Source organism: Drosophila biarmipes, unplaced genomic scaffold, assembly GCF_025231255.1.
Source record: "Drosophila biarmipes strain raj3 unplaced genomic scaffold, RU_DBia_V1.1 ptg000019l, whole genome shotgun sequence".
In the NCBI taxonomy this organism is placed as follows: domain Eukaryota; kingdom Metazoa; phylum Arthropoda; class Insecta; order Diptera; family Drosophilidae; genus Drosophila; species Drosophila biarmipes.
The window spans coordinates 3063006-3089985 of NW_026114537.1; the positions used below are offsets into that span (position 1 = coordinate 3063006).

At 38.5% G+C, this 26980-nt stretch overlaps 1 protein-coding gene across 31 annotated transcripts in view; it reads left to right on the forward strand.

The window, feature by feature from the left end:
• The window catches only part of LOC108035858 (scavenger receptor class B member 1), a 330380-nt gene that overhangs the window by 210508 nt on the left and 92892 nt on the right, over window positions 1-26980 (forward strand). For 9 of the 31 annotated variants that reach the window (XR_007765604.1, XR_007765603.1, XR_007765602.1 and 6 more), the window contains exon 10: window positions 18878-19160. The exons of the other annotated variants lie outside the window; for them this stretch is intronic. The gene's annotated coding sequence lies outside the window, so the exon portion shown is untranslated. The remainder of the gene's footprint in view (window positions 1-18877; window positions 19161-26980) is intronic. 31 annotated transcript variants of the gene reach the window in all.

Below are 26980 nucleotides of genomic sequence, written 5' to 3' on the forward strand. Positions count from 1 at the left end.
AGGCATTTTTACATGTGTGTGTGTGTAAATAGTCCAGACGATTGATCGGTATATGAGTCAGATCTCCCTCAGGAACAGTTTTGAATGAGCGTCCCATTAAAAAGTCGAACGGAGACAAGTAGGTAAGAATAGTGTCAGGTTGTAGCATAGCGTTCGCAACTTCACCACAGCACTAATCTGAGCAATGAGAGCTTGCATCTGTTTCATCGCTTCAGTCCAATGGGCCATTTGTAATCACAGCCTGAGGGGCTGGAAGGGTAAGGTCTCTGATATGCGGATGCCTGGTAGATGGGACATGAATTGGTGCTCCGTGAATTTATGTTGACGGAAACATTTAAGACAGTTTTAAACTAGATTCCATATCAGGTTACGTGCATCAACGATCCACTACTTTTGTCGATCAATTACAAATAGTGCAGAATTTCCTGGATGAAGATTGGATGTATGTTCGTACTCCAAAATCATTCTTGTTAGGCGTTTTGACTTCGGAAACAGTATAGGGTGCTTTACATCAGCGGAAAATTTTAAGTTGCCCAGTTGTCTAAGAACTCGAAGAAGGCCATACAAGGATGGCTAATGGATAATCGGCGAGAGCTTCCCCAACTAAGAGCGGATGTGAAATGCCTTATTTTCCGTCAACAGCTTACTGTCCTTCATGATACATCCATGAGCTTCTCGCAGACAAAGTATACGAGCAGCCTGATACATTAAAGTATGACATTCGAAGAATGTCTTATTAAATTTTACAAAGAAATACTAAAAAATGGTAGCAATTGTTCGGACTTGTCTCGAAAAGAGTAGAATTGCGGTATCCTTCATAACTGGGTGCTGGATCATCAGAAATCCAAAAATCCAAATTAATTTGTTAAATAATAGTTAGCCCCAGGCAACGCTGTCGATTTTTTTTTTAATTCCAATTTTTTTAAAACTGAAGTGAAAGACATAATTTGTTTGGGAAAAAATCGGCTAATTTGTCATTGTATGATATAATTATGAAAAAAATCTGACGGTGTCCCCTTGTAAAATATGTACAGAAATAATGTTTGAAATTACAAAAGAATCGGTGCAGTATTTTGTTATTTATGATGAGCACCGACTTTAAAAATGTGAGCTGTGGGGAAAACGATTTAAAGCTTTTAACACAACAAATCCAGGGTAAAATGAAAATTCGGGAGATATAAAAATACTTATAGCTTCGACAATTTTGATATAATTGACTTAAAATTTCGACACAATATTCTTCAGATATTATACATTAATTTAAAAAATAAAAAATGTTAGTGCTTCACCCCCCTCTTAAAAATTTAATGGTCTTGGTCTATTGGATACGGCTTACCAGCTTTGTCCAGGACGAGAAGCGTTGAGTCAAATCTATGATTGGTGACAATAAACGGACTTCTGAAAGGGATGAATAAATCTTTGTTCATCTCAACTTTACCGCATTTCTGGATCTTGCAGCCATGAAGGACCCATCCACCATATGAGACCTTAATGGAGATGTAAAACAAGCATTTCTCTTCTGTTAACATGATACCATGCGTTGCGCGGTAAGGCTTCGAGTATTTCAGAGGGTCTAATGGCTACAATTTTTTTGAGCTTAGCTGGGTGATGCAAAAGCCAGGCCCATATTACATCACTCATGTTTTGTAGTGAAGCCTTGACTAAAAAGAACAGTCGGCTCAATAGCAAAGCGGCATAGGCTGCTGCTGCTGTATCTGCAGATACGGTGCCATCTGCTCGCACCACTCTGCTATAAATGACTGCGGAATATTCCTTGATGGAGGCATCTAAAAATTCATGCAGTTCGATGTAACTTTCATTTTTTTGAATACAGGCGTAGTACAATTAGGTCGTTGCGGCATTCTTTCCACCAGTCCGAAATTTCCAAAGAAAGCTCGGGTTCCAGCCGATAACAAGCAGACATAAATCACGGAACGCCCATAGCGAGCGCGTAATGTTTGTCTTCGCACGACTTCCAACTGCCCCGAACAGTTAATACTGATCTATGTTAATAAGTATCTAAATTTGGCAAGAAGGACCATAAATATGGTGTAGATATTTTAATTGGACTTCGGCAAGCCGAAGTTTGTATACCCTTGCAGTTATAAAAAATAATCAATAATTTTATTAAATTGAATTCGAAATTCTTAAAAATATATAAATTTATATTCCCAATATTATAAGATAATATGTCAAAAAGCCCCAAAGCTATAATTTGTTTCACATTATTTTCCACCAATTATCCGGTCGTTCCTATGACAGATATATGGTATAGTCGTCACATTTAAATAAAATTTAATTCGAAATTCAGAACTAATTTAAAAATGTTTTTTTCAAGCTTATAAGGTTATATGTTGAAAGACACAAAAGATATAATTTTTATTTCATGTTTTCCTACTTATTTTCCGATCGTTCCTATGGCAGCTGTATGATATAGTCGTCCGATTTTGATCAAATTTAATTCGAAATTCAAAACCAAATAAAAAATCTTACTTCCAAGCGTAGGAGGTTATAAGTTGAAAAACTCCGAAGATATAATTTTTCAATATTATTTTACCAATAATTTTCCTATTGTTCCTATGGGAGCCAATTGATATAGTCGTCCAATTTTGATAAAATTTAATTCGAAATTCAGAACTAATTTAAAAATTATATATTTAAGCTTAGAAAGTTATATGTTAGAAACACGAAAGACATACTTTTTTTAAATTTTTTCCCCGATAGTACCTATGGGAGCTATAAGATATAGTTGTCCGATCCGGCTGGTTCCGACTTATATACTACCTGCAATAGAGAGAAGACTTTTGGGAAAGTTTTAGCCCGATAGCTTTAAAACTGAAAGACTAGTTTGGGTAGAAACGGACGGACAGATGGACGGATAGACGGACATGGCTAGACTCGTCTTGTGACGCTGGTCAAGAATGGGTTCGGAAACGTCTCCTTCACTGCGTTGCAAACCACCAATTATCCTATCGTTCCTTTGACAGCTATATGATATAGTTGTCCGATTTTAATAAAATTTAGTTCGAAATTCAGATCTAATTTAAAAATGTTATCATTTTTCAATATTATTTTACCACTCATTTTTCGATTGTTCCAATGGGAGCTATATGATATAGTCGTCCGATTTTAATAAAATTTGATTCGAGATTCAAAACTAATTTAAAAATGTTATATCCAAGCTTGGAAAGGTAAATTTAAAAAAACACCAAAGATATAAATTTTTTCCCCGATAGTTCCTATGGGAGCTATAAGATATAGTTGTCTGATCCGGCTGGTTCCGACTTATATACTACCTGCAATAGAAAGAAGACTTTTTGGAAAGTTTCCGTTCGAAAGCTTTAAAACTGAGAGACTAGTTTGCGTAGAAACGAACGGACAGACGGACGGACAGACAGAGATGGCTAGATCAACTCGACTTGTGACGCTGATCAAGGATAAATATACTTTATGGGGTCGGAAACGTCTCCTTGACTGCGTTACAAACTTCTGACTGAAATCATTATATATAAAAATGTCACATTTTCTCAAGTCCGATACGTTCATGCTAGCTTCATGTGTGCGAATTAAATTATTGCTTAGTAAATTAAAAAAAAAAATATTTTTTTATTCATAATTCTTATTTAGAAGTTTACACAATTTTCCTTAGTGACGAACTTAATTTTCACTGCCCGCGATATTCTGGTTGACGACCGATCAATTCGGATTCAAAAACGGGCTTTGCCTGATTTTGGTTCAATAATCTATAATCAAACGTCGGCTTAAGAGATTTATCACAAAAATTTGAGTAAGAGAATCATCCAAGAGAGTCGAAGAATTGGGTGATAAAAATTGTCAATTAAATTTGAAATTGAAATTTTGCAGAATTGAAATTCTGCAGGAAATCGATGTTTACGTTAGCGGACTTGGGTGTTCCTTTTTGGGGCTCTAGTGTTTACAACATCGGCTTGGATGTTTACAGAATCCGTTTGGAGCGGAGAGTGTGAAACTGATCTGGATGGGAATCGATTGGAGGCTTTGTTTAAAGAATGGAAAAAAGCTCTTGGCTCAAAGTTGTTTATAAATTGGTCAAGGGCACCTAAGTAATGTGTCATAAAACTCCTCCCATTCTTAATTGAATCGTTCCTCTAGAGTATTTTTATTGTCGGGGATATTAGTTTCTGGTTGTATTTCAATTTGAATTTGCCGTGGTTTGAATATTAAGAATTTTCTGTATTTAATTAATAGCATGGTAATTAAATATAAAAATTATGATCAATATTAATGTGATTGGTATTTAAGTTTGTTTAAAAGGATTTAATACGTTAATATTATCGAATGAGAGTTCCGAATCATTTGATATAATATATTCGGAAATTAAAAAGTCAGTATATTTTCGTGCAGTGATGTATTCCAATATCTTATTGTCTACATTAGTGTAGTATTTATTATTAATTTTTGTGGTGCCATTAAAGGCTATTAAATATGACCCATCTAAATGAGTGTCATTAACTGTATTACCTCCGTTTATAAAAATGGCTCCTTCTTGAATTACATCTACATTTTTATTTTTTTCTCTTATTTTATTATATAAAGATTTTTCTCCATTTAGTAATCTGGTAAAACAAGAATCTTCTGGGTTTATTGTGCAATAATTGTTAAATAATTCGGTCTTAAAACTAGAAATTACATAAAACTTATTTTTACATTTTGCGACATGATTATTGATTAACAATTTTCCATCACTGTGCGAAATGGATCTTCAAATGTAAACTTCACAACGATCAATAATTATAGTGTATTTAATATATATAAGATATATCCAATAGATCAGTAGTAATAACAGGTTTTAGTTCATATTTATAAATTTCCTGTTAGTCATCATTGTTTAGAATTTTTGTGTTTGAAACATATATTTTTGCTAATGTTATTGTGTCCATTAAATTTAAAGATCGTAAGTCAGCAAACGAAGGCGGTATTTTCTGCGTGGAATTTCTTGATCTTGAAAGGCGGTTCTAAAGGTATCAAATAGATATTTTATAAAAACTTAAGTTAGTTATATGAAATAAATCCGCGTATGATTCATAAATGAGGAGTTCTTTGGTATCCTTGTAAAGAAAGAAATCATGGTTTGTGTAATCCATAATTTCAGATTAGGTTGAAGCTACCATCAATAATAGGTACATTATCGAATTCATTATCTGGAATTTAACATAAATAAATTTTTTTTAAATTTAATATTATCTTTATGAATAGTACGGTTTCTGTTCTAACTAATAACTTTATTTGGATGATTTTCCTTAACTACCTGTTTTTTATACCTAGAGTTAAGCTTATTTCTTTCCCCGTGTTTCTTTTCGTAAATTACTTCTCCTACGTAATAGTCCTCTTCTTTTCTGTCTTTATTATGAAAATGTAACATTTTATCCTGTGCTTGCTTTAACAATAGGGGAATTTTATCGTGTTTGATTTTATTAAATAATACGAGTGTATTATACCGTCGTTGATTGGTTGTAGAGTGAATTGATAAGTTATATTTCTGTGCTGCTCTAATTACTATTTCGGAATAATCAACTAAGTTAAGTTCATTTTTAATGCAACGTGCAATTTCTGTTAACGTAGAGTGTGACCTTTCAATTTTTCCGTTGGAAGTACTATATCGAGGATCAGCATAAAATCAAGATATCCCGTTTCTTTGTGCAAAAGATTTAAATTGGGATGAAGAAAAACTTGGTTCGTTATCATCAAGGTTTTGGCTAATGGGTATTGTTGCAGAATCTCTGAAAGTTTGTTTTCTATATTTAATTTTCTTAAGATGTCTTTTACGAATAAAAATTTTGAATATGAATCTATACAAGTGATGAATATAAGATTTTGGGCGTAATATATGTCAATATGCAAACTTTCATCTTCTCTATCCGGAATAGGTGCTTGCCCGATAGGAATTTGCATTGGATGTCTGTTATATTTGTTCTGATTGCAGATTGTGCAATTCTTAACAAACTCCTTTAGTTTTTGATAAAAGTTAGGTCAATAATATAGCCCGTCAATTTGTTTATAATTTTCATCAAGCCCTTTTTGTGCTCGACATTGCGTTTCTGTTATTATAAGCGATTTGTCTTCAGCGTTTTCTACGTCTTGGACAAATATTCTAGTATATAAAAATTTATTTATAAAATTATCTATTAGTGGATATTGAATTATATAAAGGTCTTCTACGCTACAATCAATTCCGATTGTTATATTAGGTGGAATGTTTTCCTTTAAGAAAGTTATTAAATTTTCCGGAGTATTGTAGTATGCACATATATTGAATACCCACTGTACCGAAAGTACTTAAAGGGTGCGCACTATAACACTTTGTTGCAGTGTTTACATATTTCAAAGTCCCGGTCATAAGCCTTAAGTAGCGGAAATATGAACCGATTGCTATGGCTTAGCCCGCACACAGAAAGTGCTACCGTCGGCATAATTGTAACGAACGGACGGCATATGTATACCCCTCGCGCCACCACTCAAGAGCGCATAGCAACGCATATAAGTACACTCCTTTATACATAAGTATAAAGAGACATAGCCGTCTCTCTGCCGCCGCCTGCGAGCATGGCAGCTATGAGACTTAACCTTACTTAGACTTAAAGAATATGGTAAAAGATCAAGGACACTTCGATCGTTGGAGGGACACCATTGCTGCTTCAACTAAATAAAAATAAACCCGAAATAAAAACTAAAAGGAACGACTAAAATACCATACAACATGGCGACCGTGACCTGCAACGCAATTTTCGGATAAAGGACACTCAGAAATGGAATTCCTGTCTTCCATTTCTAAGTGTCCTTTACTACAAAAACTAAAACTGGAAAACGGATACACGGACGAAAAAAAAATCTGAGTGAGTAGAGTGAAAGCAATGGGTAAACGCGGAGGAGTTGCGCAAAAGATAAAAAAAAGGGTAGCACACCTGAAGTGGCTACTCTACGTAAATACTCCAGCTCCCGCTTGGGCTACGGCCCAAAAACTACAAACATAACTTGATTTTCTGCAAGAAAAATTAATAAATAATAAATGCCCAAAAATTGCCTCCACTCACTCAGTGCCAATAAGAAGAAATTAATGAAACACTAACAACAACAAAACCCCCATCCCCAAAGCAATTACCAAAACTTCAAAGGACGTGCCCGAAGGATTGCCCTGGACCACTGGACAGCCCCCACTGCAACTACACCTGTGCGAGGACCGGCACCGGTAACGCCTGAGCCCAAAAGGCCCCAGACAGCAGCAGCAGCGAATAGAGTGCGGGAATACGCCACCTCCTGCGCCACCGAGGGAGCGCCAGCGTAGCCAAACCGGCGACGACCAGCTGACGTAGAAGGAGGGAAGAGAAATCAACAAAGATGGCAACAAATTTTGTTTTTACCCATTCACTGCGCCGCATAAAATTTTTTGATTGCACTACGATACATATTTTTTTTAATATAATATAATATTTTGTAAAATTGAGCGGAACCCTTCTACCCAATTCGAAAGTGTGGCCCGTAAAGCCGTACGAATGATAGGCAGGAAAATAGAATTGTAAAAAAAATAGGGATAAAAGCCAATTCAATATTTTTTTTCTCACTCTTTTCTAATGAGAAGTAATAGCATAAGTAAAACAGATCAAATAAATGATTCTGACTATTACTTCCTAGAAACATTACACGACACAAAGGAAAATAAAATAGAAATTGAAAAAAGGAAAGTCGTTACAATATCCAAAATGGATTTGGTAGATACAAAAGTTGTAGATTCCACGGCAAATGTCGTTAATAAAATTGAATCTGAAAAAATTGATCTTCGAACAATCACAATATTGTTAATGATAATCGTTATTATAATGTTGGCAAGCGTATTACTAAAATTGTATAAATTACACAACAAATGTTTGAAGAAAAGATTCCAGAGTCAAACAAATGACCTGCACAAAATCTAAAAAAAAAAAAAACAGAACAAACTAAAGTGATTACACATAAATGTCAATACCCAAAATCTAAGAAAATGAAATAGGAATAAAATTAATATAAAAATAAAAAAAATAACAATTTTACGAAACCTTTCTTACAAAGTATGGCTAAACTAAAGGCATGGAATGGAACAAATTGTACGGGGAATTATCAAACATTAAAACTAATTTTGACAGATCATACAAGTCACTAACCAAGAACATACCTATCCAAAAGAACACGATTAGGAAGCATGTTGAAATATTAGTAGAGTGCTTTAATAAAGAGCGAATGCTAATACATGAACACAGGGAAAGATTAAATCAAGATCATTGGTCACAGGTATCGAAACTTTTGATACGACTACGATCTAATTAAAACGAACGAATCGGAGTCAGAAGAGCTTCCCAAAGTAAACCTCAAAATAGAAGATGAAGATTTGAATAATCTTACTATTCCGGCGGTATACACTGATCTGGACAATTCAACAGATTCAGATACTTCCAGTGTAATAGAATACAAAGTAAGTAACTCTATCACAATGGCACAATCTGTTTTTATTAATACAGCATCCAAGCTTATACCAGTTTTTGATGGTATGGCTGAAAATTTAACAAGTTTCATTGATGCTTTACAAATAATAGAATCAATAAAAGGTGAGCACGAAGAATTAACTGTCTCTATAATTAAAACAAAGCTAAAAGGTGTCGCCAGAAATCTAATCGGTAGTGAAACAACAATTACTGAAGTGATTTCCAGATTAAGAGGCAACGTTAAAGGCGAAGTAGAAGTATGTAGAAGTATTATCAGCGAAGCTCATGAATCTACAGCAGCGCAAAAAAACTGCTAACCAATATACACAAGAAATTGAGCAGATGACGAAAGCCTTAGAAGGTGCATATATAGCAGATGGTTTACCTTTAGAGCTAGCCAGAAGTTATTCTACGCAGCTTGCAGTCAAAGCAATGACTATAAATTGCACAATGATAAGTTTTTTATCATGCAAGCTGGCACATCTAGTACTATGAACGAAGCTGTTTCCAATTTTGTCAATAGTTGCACTGAAGCAACTGGACAGTCAAACACCGTCCTATATTTTAAGAATTATCCACAGCGCGGCTCAATTCGCGGACGTGGAAATTATAGAGGTAATTTTCGTGGTAATCACAATAATAACAATTACCAAAATAACAATAGAGGTCGAGGCCAATATAGAGGAAACTATGGAGGCGGTGGTAACTCGAACCGAGGCCACAATGGCAATAACCAAAGCAATGTAAAAATAACCCAAAATAATAACCAAAACACATCGGAAAACTCCCAAAGCCCTTTAAATACTCAACAATACAAAAGTCAGAGTTCACACCATTAATCTCAGCCAAAATATATTCGTTTCATTTTTCAATGTAGCTACTGGGAAAGAACTTATCTTTTTAATAGACACGGGGTCATACATTTCCATTTTAAAAGAAACTTCGGATAACTTCCAAAACATCCAAGATGATTACGTCATAGACATAAAAAGCATAAGTCAAGAAATAATCAAATCCAAAGGTTTAATTTCTATAGAGATACAGACAACTAAATACATAATTCCACACGATTTTCATATCCTAAATTCACATTTCCAAATTCCATGCGATGGAAAAATAGGCATCGACTTTATTAAGAAATACAACTGTCAATTAGACTTCAAGCCATCTGAAGATCGGCTTATAATTACACCCAATAATTTAAAATTTCCAATTAATGTACCAATAGCTCATAGTTCTGGCAATAATTCAATACTTCTGCCAGAAAGATCCTAAGTTATTCGGAAAGTTGAATTTAATTCAAAAGAAGACAGTGTATTAATTCCAAATCAGGAAATTCAGCATGGTAATTACGTTGCAAACACCATAGCAATATCCAATAATGCCTTCATAAGACTATTAAACACAACAAATACCGACCAAGTAGTCAGTACAGATAACCTAACATATGAATCACTTTCGAACTACGATGCTGTCAACACAAATTCAGACAATAGAAAAAAAATCCGTACTATCACAAATATCAAAAAACTTCCCTCCACAGTTCAAGTCTCAGCTTTCTAGCTTATTTACCCAGTATAGCGATATATTCGGATTGGAAACCGAATCAATAACCACAAATAAATTTTATAAACAGAAACTGAGATTAAAATATGATGAGCCAGTCTATATAAAGAACTATCGAAGCCCACATAGTCAGGTGAACGAAATACAAAAGCAACTAGAAAAATTAATCTCTGACGGGATTGTCGAACCGTCAGTATCCGAATATAGTAGCCCATTGTTACTTGTTCCTAAGAAATTATCCCCCGGGTCAAATGTAAAGAAATGGCAATTAGTAATTGACTACCGCCAGATTAATAAAAAAAATTACTATCTGATAAATTCCCATTACCTAGAATTGATGATATTTTAGATCAACTAGGTCGAGCAAAATACTTTTCATGTCTTGACTTAATGTCAGGATTCCAACAAATTGAACTAGAAAAAGGTTCAAGAGATATAACGTCTTTTTCAACGAGCAACGGCTCATATCGCTTCACGCGATTACCCTTCGGATTAAAAATAGCTCCTAATTCGTTTCAGAGAATGATGACTATTGCGTTCTCTGGTCTAGAACCTTCTCAAGCATTTCTTTATATGGATGACTTAATAGTAATCGGTTGTTCCGAAAAACATATGCTTAAGAACTTAACAGACGTTTTTGAGAAATGCAGGAAATACAACCTAAAGTTACAAATGTTTATTTTTTATGCATGAAGTGACTTTTCTAGGTCATAAATGCACTGCTAAAGGAATACTTCCAGATGACAAGAAATACGATGTCATTATGAACTACCCAGTTCCGCCCGACGCGGACAGTGCTAGACGTTTCGAAGCATTCTGTAACTATTCACGGCATATAAGAAGATTATGTAAAAAGAATGTTCTTTTTAAATGGACGGATGAGTGTGAGAATGCATTTCAATATTTAAAAACAAAACTTATGCAACCTATCTTGCTACAATATCCAGATTTCACTAAAGAATTCTGTATAATAACAGATGCAAGTAAGCAAGCATGTGGAGCGGTTTAAACTCAAAACCATAATGGTCTCCAACTTACCATTGCATACGCATCAAGAGCATTTACAAAAGGTCAAAGTAACAAATGTACTACTGAGCAGGAATTAGCTGCAATTCATTGGGCGATATTACATTTCGGACCATATATATATGGAAAACATTTCTTAATAAGAACAGACCATAGGCCTTTAATAACCATTTTTTTATTGACCAATCCCAGTTCTAAACTGACACGTATGAGGCTCGAACTGGAAGAATACGACTTTACAGTCGAATATTTAAAGGAAAAAGATAATCATGTAGCTGATGATAACTAGAAATATATTAAAAGTCAAAGTAGACAAAAATTCTGCGCGGAAAATCAAGAACAAGAATTGCCAATGCAATCTTTAAATAAAGCTTCTAAGCCCAACGTATACGACGTCATTAACAATGATGAAGTACGTAAAGTAGTGACCTTGCAGATAAAAGATACGTTATGTTTATTTAAACAAGGCAGAAAAATTACTGCAAGATATGATGTTAGAGATTTATATACTAATGGAGTTATTGACTAAGATCAATTTTGCCAAAAGCTTGAAATGCAAACCGGTATACATAAAATTAGCCAACTTAAAGTGGCACCGTGGGAAAATATCTTTGAACATACTTCAATAGATAATTTCAAATTAATGGGCAATACAATTTTGAAAACATTAAGAGTAGCGCTACTCAACCCGGTGACCCAAATAACAAATTTAAAAGAAAAAGAAGCCATTTTGTCTACATTTCATGATGATCCAATTCAAGGAGGTCATACTGGCATATCAAAATTTTGGCCAAAGTAAAAAGACACTATTACTAGAAAAGCATGTCTAAAGATATACGTAAGAAAATGTCAAAAATGCCAAAAAGCCAAAATAACTAGACACACAAAGACCCCTTTAACAATTACAGACACACCACAATAAGTGCTTTCGACAGAGTGATAGTGGACACTAATGGTCCACTGCCAAAATCAGAAAATGGCAATGAGTATGCAGTCACTTTAATATGTGATTTAACTAAGTATTTGGTTGCCATACCTGTTCCGAATAAAAATGCTAATACTGTCGCTAAAGCAATATTTGAATCTTTTATCCTGAGGTACGGTCTAATGAAGACGTTCATTACGGACATGGGAATAGAATATAATAATTCAATTATAGACGATTTGTGCAAATATTTAAATATTGCCAATATTACATCCACAGCACACCATCACCAGACAGTTGGAGCAATAGAAAGAAGTCATACAACTTTTAATAAGTACATACGAACTTACATATCGGTTGATAAAACTGATTCGGACGTATGGCTTCAATATTTTGTCTTCTGTTTCAACACGACCCCTTCTATGGCACATACTTATTGTCCATATGAGCTGGTATTCGGTAAAACAAGTAATTTACCAAAACATTTTAGTAGCCTGGATAGTGTAGAAGCACTATATACTATAGGTGACTATGCTAAGGAGAGTAAGTATAGATTAGAAGTAGCCTATAAAAAAGCTAGTTATGTTAGAAGCGAATAAGAATAGAAATAAACTACTATACGATCATAAAGTAAGGGGTATAGACATATCAGTAGGTGAAAAAGTTTTATTAAAAAACGAGACAGGTCATAAATTAGATCCTGAATATACAGGTCCGTATATATGTAGTAACGGAAATAGGAGATAGAGATAACTTAGTAATAACAAATAATAAACATAAGAAACAAACAGTTCATAAGAATAGATTAAAAATCTTTATTTCATAAATTTCACTTAGTATGGCCATACAAAGACACAAATATATAGATAAATAAATACACATATTCTTTCAATAATTTCATTTTCTTTGATTCTAACATAATAACCAAAAAAAAAAAATTAAAAAAAAGGATGTATTAATTAAAAATTTTTATTATAAAAATTACTTCATAATATTACGTTATTTTTTAAAAGGAGGGAGATGTAGTATGCACATATATTGAATACCCACTGTAACGAAAGTACTTAAAGGGTGCGCACTATAACACTTTGTTGCAGTGTTTACATATTTCAAAGTCCCGGTCATAAGTCTTAAGTAGCCGAAATATGAACCGATTGCTATGGCTAAGCTCGCACACAGAAAGTGCTACCGTCGGCATAATTATAACGAACGGACAGTATATGCATACCCCTCGCGCCACCACTCAAGAGCGCATAGAAACGTATATAAGTACACTCCTTTATACATAAGTATATAGGTACATAGCCGTCTCTCTGCTGCCTGCGAGCAGCGCAGCTACGAGACTTAGCCTACTTAGACTTAAAGAATATGGCAGAAGATCAGAGACACTTCGATCGTTGGAGCGGCACCATTGCTGCTCCAACTAAATAAAAATAAACCCGAAATAAAAACTAAAAGGAATGACTAAATTACCATACAACAGTATCATACTGTATTATATGTTTAGTATTTCCGAACTCGTTAATCGATTCATGTATTGTATACCTCCCCGTTGCTTTTAGCAATTGTTGTTTAAACTGGTTTAAGGGTTTTCGGGTGCTGAGAGCGACCCGATACTTTCTGTTAAGTTATTAATTTGTATCCTAGATAATGCATCTGCAACAACATTTGTTGCTCCTGGCTTATAAAATAATTTCGTAAATTTTTAAAAGCACAAACTATAGCTAAAAGTTCCTTCTTATTAGTAGCATATAATTGTTCAGTTTTTGCAAGAGTTTTTGATATAAAAGTAATTTGTTTTCCTTCCTGAGAAAAAACCGCATCAATAGCCAACTCTGATGCGTCAGAGTTAAAGTAAATTTTTTATTATAATCGGATTAAACTAACTCTACTTGTGCGATTAAATTATTTTTGAGCTCGTTGAAAGCTCTTACAGCTGGCTCATATAACTGTATAGAAGTTTTGCGGCCTTCTAAATATATCGTTAACGGCTTAGCAATTTTGGCGTAATTTTGCACAAATTTTCTGTAGTATCCTATAGGGGCCTAAGAAGCATCTAAGCTCTCAAATATTTTTTGGGATTGGATTTTTTACGATTTTGGAAATTTTTTCGGGATCGGTTTTTATCACATTGTGACAAACAACGTAACCGAGAAAGTTTATTTCCAATTTGAAGAACTTTGATTTTTCAATCGAAGTTTTCATGTCAATAGGTTGGAGCCAAGTAAATCGGAGTCTAGCCCACCTCTTTTATAAAAAGTATACCACATATCGAAAACAGTTATCATATGATAAAACTTAATTATTGAATATCCATTCACTGTGGATACTCTTTTATATATTGGTAGTTAATTTTTGTTCTTATAAATTCCTGTTTTAATGTAACAAGAAGTTGCCCAAGTTTCAATTAAAATCTTTAATTTTTTATTTATTTTATTATCCTGTCTTATTATGAAGGGTAGTCCTACTCCTGAGTTTGCCCTAAAAAATGGTCCTCTTCAATTTTGTTCAACCTCACAGTCTTGTTAGCCGATTGGTTAACAGTTCCTGTTTGTACTCTTTTATTTTGAGGTTGCTCTAGTTGTGTGTTTTGTGTTTTGATTTTTTTTAGTTTGATTCCATTTCTTCCATCTGACTTGATTAATCAACATCCATTGGCTCTGGCTTACTTTGTTGTCTTAAAGAGTTCCACTGATTTTGTTGTTAATTATTAAATCTTCCCTGATTCCAGGTGTCGTTTTTTTTTTTGACTATAATTGTTATAATTATTTCTGTTTTGAATATTTGCTTGATTAAATCTTAAGTTCATAGTATATTTTTCATTATTATTATTATTGTTTTATTGTCTGGGTTTGTTATTTGAGTTTTGTTGCCCATATAAGTTTGACTCATTAATCTTGCGTTGTGATGATATAAAATTGTTCGCGAATTGGCCCTCAAATTTTTGCCATCATGTTCTTGTACTATTACCATTGCGTTCGGTAAATTGTGTGGATTCATTGAAAATATTACATCTGAGATATGGCCGTTAAGGCCAGTTATGAACACTCGTAGGGCTGTGTTTCTATTTTTTTAATTAAGTTCAGATGTAATTGGCATATTCCTCCCATGTGTCATAATGGTTTTGTTAATCAAGAAAGTTAATTTTTTATTTACCAAATTATAAAATTCCATAATCGATATTTTCCCCTGACTTAATACACTTTAGTCCTGTTCTAAAATATGTATAGGTCGCTTGTCACTAAAAACAAAATCTAGTCTAGCCATAATGGCGTCAAAATTCAATACGGTTCCATTATGATTTAAAGCATCATTGGCAATGCCTGTAATTTTATTTCAAAGAATACATAGGGCCGAAAAGTATTTTTCACTTCCCCTTTTGTATTGTCCCATTGCTATTTCCGCCGATTTTCTTCAGCTAACATAACTATCTTCTTTGCCTTTATATTCTTGAACCGACTTAATGATTCCATAAGAAGTATCGCACCTTACGTTTGGATCAAAAGCTTCCACCTTGAATTCCTCAGCCTTCTTTACATTGTGATTTGTGTCTTCAAACTCGCGATTTCATTCCTTAAAGGACTCAATTCATTATTAACTATTTGTGCTATTAAATCGCTTACATTAACCATACCACTGCAGGTAAGGGTGGAGTCGTGGTAAGAATTTTTTCAAAGTCGTTGATTAACTCTTCTACCTTGTTTGTTTTTATTTAAAAATTTTTTGAACTAAATTTTTATTTATATAAAACTATAATTAAACAGCTCACTAATTGTTCTTCTTAGTTTCCTTGGATATGGGATGTCTTCTTTTTGCCTGATGATCCTGTTTGGGGTCTCCTTAAAGCGAGGGATAGCCCTCAGCTCTTCCTTCAATTAATTTCCGTGTAGCGAGGGATGGCCCTTTGTATAAATATTCATTTGTTGAATTTGTATTTGATTCTTAATTAAAAAAATTTTATTTATTCGTTTGATTTTTAAATATCTGTTTGTTATCTTTATTTTTGTTTAATATTTGTTTTTGAGAGTGATAATTTTTTTTTTGAGCAGTTTGTTTTTCGTTACGGTCACTAATTTAAGGATTGTTGTAGACAAAGGCAAATCATTGCATTTATTGTTTTCCTCCTTTAGCTATTTTCACGATATAAACACTTTTTATCATGTCATCGGTTAGGTTTTTGAGCGGCGCGATTTTCCATTTTGTTTTCGAAAACTGTTTTGTTTTAAAACTTATTTCAGGATTTTTTTTTATACAGCACAGCCCCACGTTGGGCGCCAATTAAATTATTGCTTAGTGAATTTAAAAAAATATATATTTTTTTTATTGATAATTCTTATTCAGTAGTTTACACAATTTTCCTTAGTGCCGAACTTAATTTTTTCACTGCTAACGATATTCTGGTTGACGACCAATCCATTCGGATTCAAAAACGGACTGCCTGACTTTGGTTCAATAATCCATAATCAAACCTCGGAGTCGAAGAATAGGAGTCGAAGAATAGGAGTCGAAGAATTGGATGGTGAAAATTGTCAATTAAATTTGAAATTGCATTTTTGCAGAATTGAAATTCTGCCGGAAATCGATGCTTACGTTAGCGGACTTGGGTCTCCCTTTTTTGAGGCTGTGGTGTTTACAATATCGGCTTAGATATTTACAGAATCCGATTGGAGCGGAGAGTGTGAAACTGATCTGGGTGGGAATCGATTGGAGGCTTTGTTTAAAGAATGAAAAAAAGCTCTTGGCTCAAAGTTGTTTATAATTTGGGCAAGGGCCCCTAAGTAATGTGTCATATAACTTGTATATGTATTTTTGTTGCAAAGATTGTGGTAGATTTGTCATTTAGAAGATAAAATTGTGGGTTTCTCACGATCAGTGCCAACCATTGAACCGCTTTCTTCTACCTCTCTCCGACCCCAGAAAGTCTAGCCTGCTTAGTCAATGTCCGTCTGGCCGTATGAACGCCAAGATCTGATAATTTAATAATAAACTAATAATACAAACCGCTCAAAGCTACGGGTACCACAGTTTAGGTGATACAACCATCATTTCTACTGAAATGTCTTGTTCTCGTCAATACCGCACACGAACTTCAAAAAATCGTAAATTTCAACGCTGGACTCTGGGAAACTAATTTTACATAAGTTTATATCTGAAAACCTTTAATGGTGCTGTTTTGATACTTTAGCTAAGTAACGATTTTTGATAGTCTAGTCACTCAACGAAAGCGTTCTTAGTTTTACTTAGGGGGCTGGCAGAAAATTTATCGGTTATTTATGTAATTAAATGCAGCTGCTAATGAGTAATTCGTCTCTTCGTTTCGCCGCCCGATTGTGATAACACACCCTGAACCTCGTATTTCATGCTTGTACCACTTGCCAGGGAAAGTTGTCCCAGAAAAGTTTAGAGTTGTCATAAGTTTTAAAAGTCACACATAGTTTTTGGCGACCCCAGGTCAGGTGTTGGTAAGCTGTTTCATTCAGAACTTTCTTTTGAGGAAGTTGGCGTAGAAGCTACAATAACATTGTTGGCAAAAATTGGAAATCACATTTCTGCCTAAAGAAATAACGTTGGATGTATTGGTAGATGCAAAGATGTCCAGGCATCAATACAACATTACTTGAAACGAAGATCCACAAAAATTTCTATCCTACTCAATAGTTCGACAAACAAAGCACGATTGTTATTCAATCATCACAGCAATAAGCAAAACTGAAGCTTAAACATGAAAGGAAGTAAGCTTCGGCAAACAAAAGTTTAAATACCCTTGACGTTAGTAACACCATGTTAAATTTTTAAGAATGGTTGCTAGCCTTATCGATAAAAAAAATGTATTTGTTTTTTCTGTGACCGGTTTACTTAAGTAAAAAACTTTAAAATAAATATGCCTTCATATTTTTCGCAGCTTGAATTAGCTCCCAATTATTATGTTGAAATCGGTAAAGATCGCCGAATACGATGACCGAAATACCTCCGAAAAGCGCATCAACATTGGAAAAAATTTGCTTAAGGCGAGAGTCCAAATGAAAAAAATTGTTTTGTTGTGAAGTCAAAACTAGCATATCTTTTTGCATTATGCCAATTATGCGTTAAAAAGGATTTTTGCTTCAAATTGAAAGATATAACTAAAGTGTCTACGTTTTCAGCGGAAATAAATGGCTGGAGGATATTGCTATCCGGTTCAACTTCATAAACATTGTTGTTTAACTTTAAAAGATTTTTTTTGAGAATTTATTTCTAGCAAAGCTAGGGCTTAAAACTCCTTATAACTCATCTAAATTTTTCCAATTATTGTCTTCTACCTCCATCTACCTCCAAATCTATCTATTAAAATTGGCTTAAAAAGCTTCCTCATTTTTTTAATAAAACTTATCACAATTTCTTTGTACTAATTCTTTACGGAGAATAAAGCATAACTACTGCTCTGTGTTAACAATAAACGGGCTAATACAACTAACACACTACATCAAAGCGCGAAATAAACTTTTTCTTACATTATTTAGCTACAGCAAGAAAAAGGGTCTAAAATTAACTTTTGAGTTTCTTCAGGAAGTGGCTTCAATATTTCCGTTTGGGGCATTAGAGGATATAAAATACCGAAACGACAAACAGATTGTCAGCGCACCTTTTTAACACACGAATGCCCTTGCCTGTTCAGGAAAATAGGCCCGAAGATTTTTTGCTACTCTGTTATAATTACGACTTTTACTCTGACAAACTCTTTGGCTAATATTTATAGCTGAGCCAGTGTACTTCTCGCCTGCTCGACGACCGTGCGGTCCCTAAAACTCCAAGCTGTAGCCCTCCTAGCCCTCTCCTGCGCTCCCTCCAACAGGCGATCTTCAGTTGCTCTTATCTGCGCTCCTTACAGGGTGTTTGCTTCTTGATGTACCTCGGAATTGACTATTTCGCCGTCTAATACAACGATGCCGAGTATCGGCCGCTTGCTCAACTGTACGGAAAGCAGGATTAAATTGCCTTTCCGAGTGGTCAGCAGTATTTTGAACCTGCTCTGTAGCTTGGCTGAACGACGATCGGCTGTTTGTTCACACGCACGAAAAACAGGAATCAATGCTCTGCATCACGCACTTGGCTATTTTGTCGTTTTGTAGAACGACTTCGAGTATTGGCTGCTTGCTCATCCCCACGAAAAGGTATTCTGTGTCTAGATCCTGCTTTTTATATCTAAGATTACGAATTTGTCGCCTTTCTTAACGACGACGAAGGTCTATTTACACGAGGCAAATATTTAAATATTTTAAAATGTTCTTTGTGATTAATAATAATATATCTAATAATTTGTATCTTATATAAATGGAATCACTTAATTCAATAGCTAAATAAATAGAACTATAAGTGTAAGCCTTTAATAAAACTTAAGCTTATTGCACTTTAATGACTATTAACGTTCAAAAAATATATGATTGGCTTAAAAAAGAAACAATTTTTTTATTAACATGAAAGGGCAAAAAACGAACATGAAAAAAAAATTTAAAAATTAAAAATTCAAGAATAAATCTTTAAAAAACACCTTGTCTTAAAAAATTATTTAAATATCTACTTTCAGGTCGATATCTAACAAATAATTTTAAAATATAATTTTATATAAATATAAAATAAAAAAGAGGTAAATACATATATTATTTTTATTATATTTAAATAAAAATCAACAAGTAAGGAAATAAACTCCGGACAACCGAAGTTTGTATACCCTTGCAGTTATAAGATAAAATTACCGATTTTAGCTCCATGTAACATTTGTAAGGATTGATGCTAGCTTCAGAGATATTAAAAAAAATTATTGCATTAGATCTGATCGACTGATCGTGATCGACTGACCGTAATCGACTGATCCTGCTGCCAACAACCTGCGGGTTTATATAGGACCTCCGGACCGGGGTCCAAAGTCTATGGCTCCAGTTTGACCCTCTTGTCCTTCATGCGCTGCTTCCCGCCGATGTCCAGCCTAATGCTGCCGTCCCGCTGCTTCCCGTGATGCATATGGCATGCTTGTGTGCCGTTCCGTTGCCGAGATGTGGCACCTTCTCTCTTAGTCCAAAGTTCACGCCCGCGTCCAAAGTCCGGCGGCGTACCGTTACTTCCTTTTGCACACGGCACTCTCGCTCCGCACACCAAGTCTCCGCTCCATTTGCTTGTGTCCATCGGCGCACTATCGTCCAGTGCCAATCGACCGCCTATAGAGGCGCCCCCTCCCCTGTTGTATGATGATTTTGCAAATTGTTTATGGCCGTGCATCTGTCGGCCGGAGTTAAGTTTTTTTTTTACCCCTCAGCCCGGCGTTTCCACTTGTCTTTGTCACTGAGTAAGTGGTCTGATCTCATACCAAACTCCTTTTATGTCCTCATCAACTCATTTTCTCTTGGCAGGTTGCCTTTGCTGACCATGAGTGCCCTTTCAGACTCCTGAAGCTGTGTTTCCTGGTTTGGACCCCGACCCGGACGGCGATCCCATCTCCCCGTCTGGGCATTATGCCCTTCCCCGGGATGCTTGGTCTCTTTCGGTACAGCTATCTTAGCTGTGCCGACTTCCCCCTTCTTTCGGCAGACTGCTGCTGCGTGTTTCCAGCCAATCCTAATCGAATCTTTGGAGACCTTGGTTCGTTCCTTTCTGCGGTCGTTATCCTTGACGTGTTCCTTGTACTGTTTATAATTGTATCGTAGTGCCTTGTAGAGAATCCTTCGATTTTTCCCGTAGTACCCTTTGAGAGTCCTAGGAGTGTTCCTGTTCTTTCCTTATTATCCTTCGAGCATCCATGGAGTTATACTTGTGCTCCTTCTTTCGTACCCTTTATCCATTGGGATCCTTGGAGTTATCCTTGGGCTCCTTTTCGCCGTGTGCTTTGGGAATCTTTGGAGCTATCCTCGGGTTTTTTCCTCGTATCCTTGCAATTTTACTGTTCCTTTTCATTTAATGTACCTGCTTGTAGCTGCTCGCTTATGTTCTGTGTTTGTTGTTGCTTCAGCTCGCTCACGTGTATGGTCCTTCTTTCTTTGTGTCCACGTGCCTTTTTTTTGCAGATTACTGGTGACGCACAATCCGTGACCTGGTAAGGTCGTATCTGGGGGCCAACTTTGCTGCGAACCCCTCGGCCGCCTTTGACAAATGATGTTCCTTGGCCCACACGACGTCCCCCACCGCTGGTGTTCATTGTCTCCTCCTTAGGTTGTAATGCGCTCGGGCGCTCGGTAGTCTCGGTTCTCTGCCTTGAGTAATAAACGCTGGCGTGTATCCTGTGAATTTCGAAACACTCGTATTTACTGCCAGCATGATCTCAGGCCATTTCTCGTCCCAGTTTCTCTGATCCTGCCCTGTGGAGTGCGCTATCATTGTTTGCTCTCTCTGTCGGGTTTTCTTGCGGGGTATATGGAGCCGTGAACTGTTGCTTGGCTCCCATCTCGGCCAGGAAACTCTTGAAGATTTTGCTGTTGAACTGTACTCCGTTGTCCGTTATGACTACCTACGGGACCCCAAACCTTGCGATGATGCAAACCTGATGCCGTAGCGCTCTGCAGCGGCAGCAATTTAGTCCACTTGGAGAACCGGTCTATCAGCACCAGCAGCATTTGGTTGCCGTGTTTTGAACGCGGCAGGGGACCGACGAAGTCTGCGCATACTGTAGCCAATGGTTCCTTTGGTACCTGCGTTAGCATTTTACCAGCTACATGTCTCGCACCCTCTTACGCGGGATCGAGCGTGGCGGTGCATGCCTGGTCAGTAGTACCAGCCTGCCAGACGTGCTATTGTCTTTCTGCTTCCTACATGGCCAGCTGCCGGTGAGTCGTGGTTCTCTTTCAGCAACGCTTCTTGTAGAGCTTTCAGGACGCACATCTTCCACGTCGCGACAACCTCACTGCCTGGTCAGTGTGGAATGTTCCTGTACAAGGTGTCTCCCTCCATTACGTAGTCCGGGTGCTTTTGTGGCTGGGTCCTAATCTTTCCGCGCGTGTCCTGAATCCAGAAGCATGCTGCGGAGGCTTCCGCCGCCGATGTCTCCTTGACCCCTCGCAGTGTTATTGGTACTGGCTGCCTTGATAATGAGTCTGCCACCACATTAAGTTGTCCTTTCCTATACGCTATTTCGAAGTCATACTCCAGGGCCCATCTGGCGATCCTTCCTGAAGGGCTCTCGATGCTGTTAAGCCACTTCAGTGCCATGTAGCCGGTTACCACCTTAAAGTGGTACCCTTCCAGATATGGGTAAAGTTTCCGGATCGCCCAGACTATTGCAAAACACTCCTTCTCGGTCGTGGAATAGTTTTCTCAGCCCCGTTAAGCGTTCGGCTTGAGTAAGAGATCACCTTTTCACCACGTTCAGTTTCCTGGGTCAAAATGGCTGCAATACCGTATTCATTTGCGTCCATTTGCAGAACAAATGGTTTTTCAAAATACGGGCACGCCAGTACGGGGTCTGCCACCAGCCTTGCCTTTACTTCTTCGAATGCCGACAGATGTTCATGTGTCCACACTCACTTGTTGCCCTTGCGCAGCAGATCGTTGAGAGGTTTGTCTATTTTTGAGAAGTCAGGTACAAATCGCCGATGACATGATGCTACTCCCAGGTACTGTCGGAGATCTCTAACTGTTGACGGCGGCTCTAATTCGGCGATGGCTGCTACCTTTTCCGGATCCGTGCCTATCCTGTTGTAAGTCACTCTATGACCCAAATAAAGCAGCTCCTTCTTGAAAAACTGTAATTTTTCCGAGTTCAATCTCAGACTAGCGTCTTTCAGCCGCCGGAATACCTCTTTCAAGTTTGCCTTGTATTGTTCTAGTGTGCGTCCGATCACTATGATATCGTATGCAAATGCATGCGACGACATCTTGGGACCAATCGCACGGTCCAACACCCGCTGGATGCTCGAATGGAGTCCAAACGGCAATGCTCTCCACTGGAATAAGCCCTTTCCCGGCACTGTAAACGCAGTGTACTGCCTGCTGCTTTCTTTGAGCGGGATTTGCCAGTAGCCATCCTTCAGGTCCAAGCTGCTTATGTACCGTGCCTCTCTCAGCTGGTCGATGATATAATTTATTCGAGGCATCTGGTAGTCTCCACTTGCCCGTCTTCTTCCTAACCATCACGATGGGAGGGCTGTATGGGCTGGTTGAGTGCTCTGTGTATCCCATTTGGAGTAGATCGTCCACCTTCGCATTGATCTCCCCTTGAACTTTCGGGTTCTTGGGGTAGTATCGCTGCATTATTGGTTTGTCGTCCTTCATCGTTATTTGATGCTCTGCCATGTTCGACGTTCCTGTCAAAGTTTTGAAACTGGATAGTTTTCCGTTGCCTGACCTGATCCGACAGCCTTGTGAAGAAATCTCTCGGTACAGATGGAAGCTTTCAATGAACTATGCCCAGGTTTTCCATTGCTTGTTATTGGCGATGAACCACTACAACGCCCTTCCTTTAAGAAACTCCGGCATCGCTCGGGGGATCATGTAGTCACGAAGTCCTCCTTGTTATGGCGGTAAATCCACTTCTTTCCCACTCTGTTGATGTAGCTTTCACCGCTTGGTCAATCACGTTTTGGCCGCCAGATGTAACGAACTGATTTGTTTGCATTCTGCTCGTTACGATATTTGTGCGGCTAGCTCAGTAGATTGTGTGTGTTCGTCCCACAAAATTTATATAAACGTGACCGCCCAGTAGTTCAGTGAGAAAGCACAGAATTCACGGTTTCGTAGTGGGTTTATTGCGGGTATAATTACATTCGGCTTTATAATTTTCTTGTCCTCGCTGTCTCCGACGGTACGGGTTGTGTCGATGTTCTCTCGAGTTCTCCAGGATCACTCCTTTCGACACACGACCGTCCCTTGCTCTGGTTGGTTCCCCTGGGCTTTCCGCTCAGATCTTGCGGACAGTCAAGGCGAAACGCCAGGAAGCTGCCTCGCTCTTCACTTCGCTTCTACGCCTTGTGTAAACGAACGTTCCTATGGGATCGGTTCTTCTTGTGTGGCTGTTGCGGTGTGGTGTCCCGCTTGCTGATGGCGGTGTCCTGCGAACTGCTCCTGACTGGGTGGATGTACGTAGCGTGACTTCTGTTTTGGGTTCTTGGCCATCCGCCGATCCGGGACTTCTCTCCCTTCTGGCTAGTTACTTTCGGCGATCGGTAGCGCTCTACCACTCCTCGTGATCGACTGATCGTGATCGACTGATCGTGATCGATTGACCGTAATCGACTGATCCTGCTGCCAACAACCTGCGGGTTTATATAGGGCCTCCGGACCGGGGTCCAAAGTCTATGGCTCCAGTTTGACCCTCTTGTCCTTCATGCGCTGCTTCCCGCCGATGTCCAGCCTAATGCTGCCGTCCCGCTGCTTCCCGTGATGCATATGGCATGCTTGTGTGCCGTTCCGTTGCCGAGATGTGGCACCTTCTCTCTTAGTCCAAAGTTCACGCCCGCGTCCAAAGTCCGGCGGCGTACCGTTACTTCCTTTTGCACACGGCACTCTCGCTCCGCACACCAAGTCTCCGCTCCATTTGCTTGTGCCCATCGACGCACTATCGTCCAGTACCAATCGACCGCCTATAGAGGCGCCCCCTCCCCTGTTGTATGATGATTTTGCAAATTGTTTATGGCCGTGCATCTGTCGGCCGGAGTTAAGTTTTTTTTTACCCCTCAGCCCGGCGTTTCCACTTGTCTTTGTCACTGAGTAAGTGGTCTGATCTCATACCAAACTCCTTTTATGTCCTCATCAACTCATTTTCTCTTGGCAGGTTGCCTTTGCTGACCATGAGTGCCCTTTCAGACTCCTGAAGCTGTGTTTCCTGGTTTGGACCCCGACCCGGACGGCGATCCCATCTCCCCGTCTGGGCATTATGCCCTTCCCCGGGATGCTTGGTCTCTTTCGGTACAGCTATCTTAGCTGTGCCGACTTCCCCCTTCTTTCGGCAGACTGCTGCTGCGTGTTTCCAGCCAATCCTAATCGAATCTTTGGAGACCTTGGTTCGTTCCTTTCTGCGGTCGTTATCCTTGACGTGTTCCTTGTACTGTTTATAATTGTATCGTAGTGCCTTGTAGAGAATCCTTCGATTTTTCTCGTAGTACCCTTTGAGAATCCTAGGAGTGTTCCTTGTTCTTTCCTTATTATCCTTCGAGCATCCATGGAGTTATACTTGTGCTCCTTCTTTCGTACCCTTTATCCATTGGGATCCTTGGAGTTATCCTTGGGCTCCTTTTCGCCGTGTGCTTTGGGAATCTTTGGAGCTATCCTCGGGTTTTTTCCTCGTATCCTTGCAATTTTACTGTTCCTTTTCATTAAATGTACCAGCTTGTAGCTGCTCGCTTATGTTCTGTGTTTGTTGTTGCTTCAGCTCGCTCACGTGTATGGTCCTTCTTTCTTTGTGTCCACGTGCCTTTTTTTTGGAGATTACTGGTGACGCAAAATCCGTGACCTGGTAAGGTCCGTCGTATCTGGGGGCCAACTTTGCTGCGAACCCCTCGGCCGCCTTTGACAAATGATGTTCCTTGGCCCACACGACGTCCCCCACCGCTGGTGTTCATTGTCTCCTCCTTAGGTTGTAATGCGCTCGGTAGTCTCGGTTCTCTGCCTTGAGTAATAAACGCTGGCGTGTATCCTGTGAATTTCGAAACACTCGTATTTACTGCCAGCATGATCTCAGGCCATTTCTCGTCCCAGTTTCTCTGATCCTGCCCTGTGGAGTGCGCTATCATTGTTTGCTCTCTCTGTCGGGTTCTCTTGCGGGGTATATGGAGCCGTGAACTGTTGCTTGGCTCCCATCTCGGCCAGGAAACTCTTGAAGATTTTGCTGTTGAACTGTACTCCGTTGTCCGTTATGACTACCTACGGGACCCCAAACCTTGCGATGATGCGCTCCCTGAACGCTTTCTTTAGGGACTCGGCCGTAGCGCTCTGCAGCGGCAGCAATTTAGTCCACTTGGAGAACCGGTCTATCAGCACTAGCAGCATTTGGTTGCCGTGTTTTGAACGCGGCAGGGGACCGACGTAGTCTGCGCATACTGTAGCCAATGGTTCCTTTGGTACCTGCGTTAGCATTTTACCAGCTACATGTCTCGCACCCTCTTACGCGGGATCGAGCGTGGCGGTGCATGCCTGGTTAGTAGTACCAGCCTGCCAGACGTGCTTAATGTCTTTCTGCTTCCTACATGGCCAGCTGCCGGTGAGTCGTGGTTCTCTTTCAGCAACGCTTCTCGTAGAGCTTTCAGGACGCACATCTTCCACGTCGCGATAACCTCACTGCCTGGTCTGTGTGGAATGTTCCTGTACAAGGTGTCTCCCTCCATTACGTAGTCTGGGTGCTTTTGTGGCTGGGTCCTAATCTTTCCGCGCGTGTCCTGAATCCAGAAGCATGCTGCGGAGGCTTCCGCCGCCGATGTCTCCTTGACCCCTCGCAGTGTTATTGGTAGTGGCTGCCTTGATAATGAGTCTGCCACCACATTAAGTTGTCCTTTCCTATACGCTATTTCGAAGTCATACTCCAGGGCCCATCTGGCGATCCTTCCTGAAGGGCTCTCGATGCTGTTAAGCCACTTCAGTGCCATGTGGCCGGTTACCACCTTAAAGTGGTACCCTTCCAGATATGGGTAAAGTTTCCGGATCGCCCAGACTATTGCAAAACACTCCTTCTCGGTCGTGGAATAGTTTTCTCAGCCCCGTTAAGCGTTCGGCTTGAGTAAGAGATCACCTTTTCACCACGTTCAGTTTCCTGGGTCAAAATGGCTGCAATACCGTATTCATTTGCGTCCATTTGCAGAACAAATGGTTTTTCAAAATACGGGCACGCCAGTACGGGGTCTGCCACCAGCCTTGCCTTTACTTCTTCGAATGCCGACTGATGTTCATGTGTCCACACTCACTTGTTGCCCTTGCGCAGCAGATCGTTGAGAGGTTTGTCTATTTTTGAGAAGTCAGGTACAAATCGCCGATGACATGATGCTACTCCCAGGTACTGTCGGAGATCTCTAACTGTTGA